The sequence below is a fragment of the Bos indicus genome, chromosome 5, assembly GCF_029378745.1.
Source record: "Bos indicus isolate NIAB-ARS_2022 breed Sahiwal x Tharparkar chromosome 5, NIAB-ARS_B.indTharparkar_mat_pri_1.0, whole genome shotgun sequence".
Lineage (NCBI taxonomy): Eukaryota > Metazoa > Chordata > Mammalia > Artiodactyla > Bovidae > Bos > Bos indicus.
In genome coordinates this window covers 118,597,925-118,604,616 of record NC_091764.1, presented here as the reverse complement: position 1 = coordinate 118,604,616, position 6,692 = coordinate 118,597,925, and the positions used below count along the sequence as shown (strand labels likewise).

The following is a 6,692-nucleotide window of genomic DNA, read 5'->3' as shown; positions in this document are numbered from 1 at the left end:
CCCCCAGTGCCTGTGACCGGCCATCAGTCTACACTGATGTCATCAGCCTACACTCGGGACACTGCCGAGATGCTTGGTCTTCAGCCCCCATCTCATCGTCTTTCAGCTGAAGAAGCTGAAAAGCTAATGTCGACACTTGGAGTGGAAGGAATGGGGGTCGTTGTTCCGTTTCGCTGCTGACCTGGGAGGGCCGGTGATGGAAGGGTCGGGGAGGCCTCACTGTCAGACTCGGCCTTCCTGAGTGCCGCCCAGCCTCCAGGGCACGGGGAAGCCTGGGGTTGGCTGGTGGTGCGTGTTCCCGCCTGCTCGTCCAGCCTGCCTGCTGGCACCATGTTAGCCCGTGGGGTGGGCGCTGTCCCCTCTGCCCACACTGCAGCTTGGAGCCCACAGTCACCACCCCGCACGATCTCCCTGCAGACGGAACGGAGCGCACTGCCCCTCCACACGCACCCTCTGAAAACTGCTTAACCGAGACACCTGGGAAGAGGGTGCCTGGGTTTTCAGCCCGGGGCCCTCAGGGTGGCTGCCCAGGGCAGACCACAGCCTGGAACGCTCAGAGCAGAGCACGGTGCCCACTGTCCAGGACCACAGAAGCGGAGGATCCGCCTCTAATCGAGGTCTCGATTACTGATGGTTGTCCCAGAAACGAGGCCCCGCTCCCCTGGCACGCGCTCCACAATGAATGGACAGCCCGCATGTTCAGGCGCAGGCCCCGCAGGGCTGCTGCGGTGATTAGATGAGGATCGGCTGTAATCGGCCTTGTCACTCCTGCTTCTCGAGAATGATTTTAAAGCCTTGTTTCTCAGTCCGTGAGCTCTTTTCCCCTCATCCCTCTGCCCACAGTGAACCCGTCCACTGCCTGAAAGCTTTCCTTTGCCAGCGGTGCGGGGACCCCAGGCCACGTCTCCCGGTGGAGAAGACGGGGAACTTCCCAGCCCAGAGCTCTGGAGGTGCAGGGAGCACAGCCCGGAAGCCTGGCTCCCAAATCTTCATCTAGATTACAGTTGTGTGTACACACATCTCTGGGTGTCACTGAACTCTAAACACTGACTAAGGGCTGCTAAAATATTCCGGTCAAGGAACTGATGTGCTTGGCTGATGCAATTCAACGAGGCCATCTGCAATTTCATACCAAGGCTGAGAGATTAGAGGGGCAAAGACCAGCAGGGGGGCTGCCCCCAGAGGGGGGGCAGCAGAGGGGGATGCATGTATTTCCCTAGAGTATCCGGCAGCTGCAGGGGGCTTGGACGGCCCTGGTGGGGTCCTCGCACTCTGAGTTAAGCCCCAAGAACTGCCCGTACGCTGGGTGCCGCCTCCCAGATGACCAGGGCGTGCTGAGCTCCTCCGGACCGAGGTGTGAGCACAGACTCTGTGCCCCTTCTGCTGACCAGCTGTCCCTGCTGCGAGAGGAGCCCTGTTCCTGACAGAGGAGACCTCATCCTGCACAGGAGGTCCACTCAGCTCCCAGAGACATCAGGACTCTACAGCTGTGATGGCATCCCAGGAGGAAAGCAAGCAACCGGAAGCGGGGCAGAGATCCCACGTGGGGACGGAGGCCACCAGGATGCTCCTGCTTGCGGCCCCTCACCTTCTGAGCCCTGGAGGCCAGGCTGCGGGGCTGTGCCTTCCCACACAGACACCAGCAACCGGAAGGCCCCCTGGGACCCCTCTGGGGAGGAATAGAAGCGTGGAGAAGGGAGGCGAGGAGGGCACTTAGCACCCCCAGGGGCTGAGAGACTGACGGTGTGTCAAGGCTGTGGAAGGGGCTGCAAGCCAGGGCCTTGGAGACAAGCCTCCCGTGCCTGCAGCCCCTCCGCCCACACACTCCACCCCCAGGCAGTGCGCCCAGCTTAGCGGCAGAGCCCAGGGGTCCCCAAACCTGGCTGTGCCTCCAAATCCCTGGGGACACTTTGTAAAAACCCGGGTTCCTTGGTCCCACTATGAATTGAACTTCCCAGAATTCATGTATCAAAGGCTTACCTCCCAGCACCCCAGAATGTGACCTTATTTGGAAACAGGTCACTGCAGACATAATACGTTAAGATGAGGTCATCCGGCAGAGGGTGGGCCCTTTGTCCAACTAGACTGATGTCTTTCTAAAAAGGGAGTGTTTGGACACAGGGAGACACAAAAGGAAGTCCACGTGGGCACACAGGCAGAAGACAGCCGTCTGCAAGCTCCAGGGAGGCGCTCAGAAGGAATCAGCTCTGCCGGCGCCTTCAGCTTGGACTCCTGGCCTCCAGAACGGTGAGAGAATAAACTCTGTAGTTTAATTCCCCACGTCTGTGGCAGTTTGTTAAGGCAGGCTTAGCAAATCAGGATCAGATAGCAGGAGTCCTGGACTCGTCTATTCAACAGCCATGGATCGATTCTTACAGGAATTTTGGCAAGTCCCACAGACAGGATGGGGCTTTGCCGGTGTCTCAGTGATACAGAATCTGCCTGCAATGCAGGAGATGCAGGTTTGATCCCTGGGTTGGGAAAATTCCCTGGAGGAGGTCATGGCAACCCACTCCAGTGCTCTTGCCTGGAGAATCCCATGGACAGAGGAGCCTGGCGGGCTACGTCCATGGGGTCACAAGAATCGGACACGACTGAGTGACTGAGCCCACAGCATGCACAGGGACAGGACGCAGGGCTCTTGGAACTTGGCTGTGGGTGTGGATGACCTGGGGATGCTGGTCACACGCAGGTGGGGCCCAGCAGGTCTGGGGACTGAGACTCTTCATTTACAAGCTCTCACACGTCACTGATGCCACTGGTCCACGCGTCTCACTTTGGACAGCAAGGAGCAGGTGTTTAAAGGTGGCTGGTCCCTCCAGGCGCCTGGTCCCACAGGGTGCGGCCCGTCCAGGGTGCGGCCCATCCATGTTTGTGGCCCATCCAAGTATGCGTGTGCTCAGTAGTTCAGTCATGTCCGACTCTGTGACCTCATGGGCTGTACCCCACCAGGCGCTTCTGTCTGTTGAACTTTCCAGGCAAGAATACTGGAGTGGGTTGCCATTTCCTCCTCCAGGGGCTCTTACTCACCCAGGACTGAATTTGTGTCTCTTGCATCTCCTGCACTGGCAGGTGGGTTCTTTGGCAGGTGCCACCTGGGAAGCCTCCATCCAAGTGGGTGGGACTCCCCCACTCACACGTGCTAAAGCTGAGTGGGTCCTCCGGGGGTGCCTGCCCACGGCCCTCACTCTGTAGACTCGGAATGAGGCGCAGAAAGTCAGGGGCTGTCTACACGCGCACCTCCAGCTCCTAGTGGCCTGGGACCTGCAAACTTTTCTCTCCATTCCTGGCCCTGCGTCCTCAGGCGTGCCCTGTGTTTCGGACCTTGGCTAAACGGTGTGTGGATTAAGAAGAGGAAGCACTGTTCTCTCCTCAAGAGTTCACCAGCCAATTGGAAGCCTCAAAGCTGGTTAAAGAGAAGGGGCTGATAGAGGCAATTAAGCCCTCAACTGACCTCAGTTATCGTGACGCTTATTCATTGACCCAGCCTTTCCGGGGCTGGCCCAGACCCCCCGGCCTCCCCCATCAGCGGACTTCTCGTGTAGCAGAACTGAGTTGCCTTGCTCCCATCCCCTTCGGGGCTGCCTCTGGCTTCCTCCGGAGGGAGCTGTCACACTTTCTGTGGCCCCCCAGGGCTGGCACAGGACTGGCTAGTTTCCCCACTTCCAGGAACTCGCATATCTTCTCAGGGGGCCTTGGCACCATCCCCTTTAATTATCTTGTTTAAAATTAATTTTTATGGAAGTATAGTTGCATTACGCTGCTGGGCAGTCTCTGCTGTATAGCAAAGGAATCAGCCTTAAGTATACATATAGCCCCTCTTCTTTTGTATTCTCTTCCCATTTAGGTTACCCGAGAGCCTTGAGCAAAGTCCCCGGTGGTGTACAGTAGGTTCCCATTCGTCATCCACTTTATGTAAGGTGGGTGTGTATGTCAATCCAATCTCCAGTTCATCCCACCCACCTTTCCCCGTTGGTGTCCACACGTTTGCTCTCTACATCTGTGTCTCTAGTTTCTGGTTTGCAAATAAGATCGTCTATACCATTTTTCTCAGAGAAGGCAATGGCACCCCACTCCAGTGTTCTTGCCTGGAGAATCCCAGGGACGGGGGAGCCTGGTGGGCTGCAGTCCATGGGGTCACTAAGAGTCGGACACGACTGAGCAACTTCACTTTCACTTTTCACTTTCACGCATTGGAGAAGGAAATGGCAACCCACTCCAGTGTTCTTGCCTGGAGAATCCCAGGGACGGGGGAGCCTGGTGGGCTGCCGGCTATGGGGTCGCACAGAGTCGGACACAACTGGAGCGAATTAGCAGCAGCATACCATTTTTCTAGAGTCCACACATACGCCTGAATAAACATATTTGCTTTCTCCTTCTGACTTACCTTACTCTGTAAGACACCCTCGAGGTTCATCCATGTCTCCACGAATGGCCCATTTAATTCTAGACAGACACAGTAGAGAGTCGTGGTCAAGGTCAGGGCTCTGCAGCAAACCTGTAGCCTCTACGTTCAAGCTGGAGCCTCAGTTTTCTTATCTGAAAGTATAAGCATCAGCGCTGCTTCCCTCCTGGGGCTCAAAGAGGGAAGAAAGGTCAGAACCAAAGTGAAAGCCGCTCAGTCGTGTCCGACTCTTTGCGACCCCGTGGACCATCCAGTCCGTGGAACTCTCCAGGGCAGAATGCTAGAGCAGGGAGCCTTTCCCTTCTCCAGGGGATCTTTCCAACACTGAACCGAGGTCTCCTGCATTGCAGGCAGATTCTGTACCAACTGAGCCAGCAGGGAAGCCCACACAGGGAAGGCGACCACAAGTAGTAGCTCTGGTCGAGTATCTGTTTCACTTGTTGTGAGTCTGTTTTTATTACAAAATGCTACATCCATCGCATTTAAAAATCCATGTGTGTACACCCACAGTATATCTGGTAAAATTAGAATAAAATCAACACCAATGTTTCTAGTAGTCATATAGGGATATGAGAGTTGGACCATAAAGAAAGCTGAGTGCTGAAGAATTGATGCTTTTGAACTGAGGTGTTGGAGAAGAGACTCTTGAGAGTCCGTTAGACTGCAAGGAGATCAAACCAGTCCATCCTAAAGGAGATCAGTCCTGGGTGTTCATTGGAAGGACTGATGCTGAAGTGGCTTCAATACTTTGGCCACCTGATGTGAAGAGCTGACTCATTTGAAAAGACCCTGATGCTAGGAATTATTGAAGGCAGGAGGAGAAGGGGACAACAGAGGATGAGATGGTTGGATGGCATCACCGACTCGATGAACATGAGTTTGAGTAAGCTCCAGGAGTTGGTGATGGACAGGGAAACCCGGCGTGCTGCAGACCATGGGGTCAAAAAGAGTCAGACACGACTAGGGACTGAACTGAGCTGAAACACCAAGGCACCTGCCATGCAGGTAGAGACACTGAGCACCACCAGGGAGCCTCCTCAGGACATCTGTCAAAGGCAATCCCCACTGTGGAGCTCCCATATACAAGGTCTACTTTTTCCAATGGCATTTCTCTCTATTTGGGGATATCCCTAAAATATATTGTGAAGTTTTCAATTTGGGGACTTCGTTTGCATGGTATCGTTTCTCGCTATCGTCTCATCCCATCCTCTGTATTTGAGAGGTTTCTGTTTCTTTCACTGAAGGAAGCATCCTGGCTGATCACACTGCTCTCTGGTTCCTCCTTGCTGGACTGTAGCCCCTCCTGTCACTGGACACAGTGGAACTATGAACAGTCATGCTCACGCTTTCCCTGCCCCACACCCGGCATTTACACACAAACGATCCTCTGCGGACTGTGCCCGGAAGTGGAATTACCGATCTCAGGAAAGGCACAAGTGCAGCACACTTTTGGATCACGAGCTCTGTGTTCCAGTATCATTATCCCGGTTCACAAGACCTGCCATCGGCGGGGGGATACTCTCATTCTCACCAACACTCGGTAGCGGCTGCCTTTTTCATTTTAATCTTGTCTGCTTCTTAAATTTCAACCACTCTGGTGGGTGAAACCAATCTGAATGCAATTTTGATTTGCGTTCTTTTATTAGTGATGAGTTTGACCATCATTTAAAACATTTATTAACTGTCAATGTCTTCTATTTTGTGAAAAATGTTTTGATATATTGTCTTCCCTTTCCACTGGTTGACATGCCTTTTTCTTAAAGGTTTATAAGAGACTGTAATTCTGGATATACTAATTCGTCCTCGATTAAATGCATTATAAATATCTTATTGCATTGTGTGTGGCTATTTCCTTACTTTTTAATGATGCCATTTCATAAACAAAGGCTTCTGCTTCTAAGATGCTTTATGGTTAGTGCTTTTGTGTCTTGTTTAAGCAACCCGAGGATTCCTATAATGCCATCTTTTAAGATATTTATAGCCATGCTTCTTGCTTTTAATTCTTTAAACAATCTATAATTGATGCTTTTAACATGGTAATGTAGGATGCAAATTTTTTTGTCCGTGTGGATAAGTAGCGGCCCCGAATCACACATCGAATGGCTCTTCTCTTCCTGCTGGTCTGCAGCGCCGTCCTGCACGTTATCCCTTCTTTGGATTTCGTATTCCGTTCCATAAGTCTCTCTTTCCTGTCCTTGCACCGACACCCTGCTCCGATCGTGAACGTGGATTTATGACTCACGGAGTAGGCTTCAGGAGCATGTTGGCTCGCCGTGGCCCTTTGCTC

General features: G+C 53.2%; 1 long non-coding RNA gene across 1 annotated transcript; it reads left to right on the top strand.

Annotated features, from left to right (window-relative positions):
- Positions 1–2,144: 2,144 nt before the first annotated feature.
- LOC139183019 (uncharacterized) lies at positions 2,145–6,235 on the top strand. The gene is made up of 2 exons (XR_011566498.1): positions 2,145–2,247; positions 5,650–6,235. It is a non-coding gene; the product is annotated as an uncharacterized lncRNA (long non-coding RNA).
- Positions 6,236–6,692: the final 457 nt, after the last annotated feature.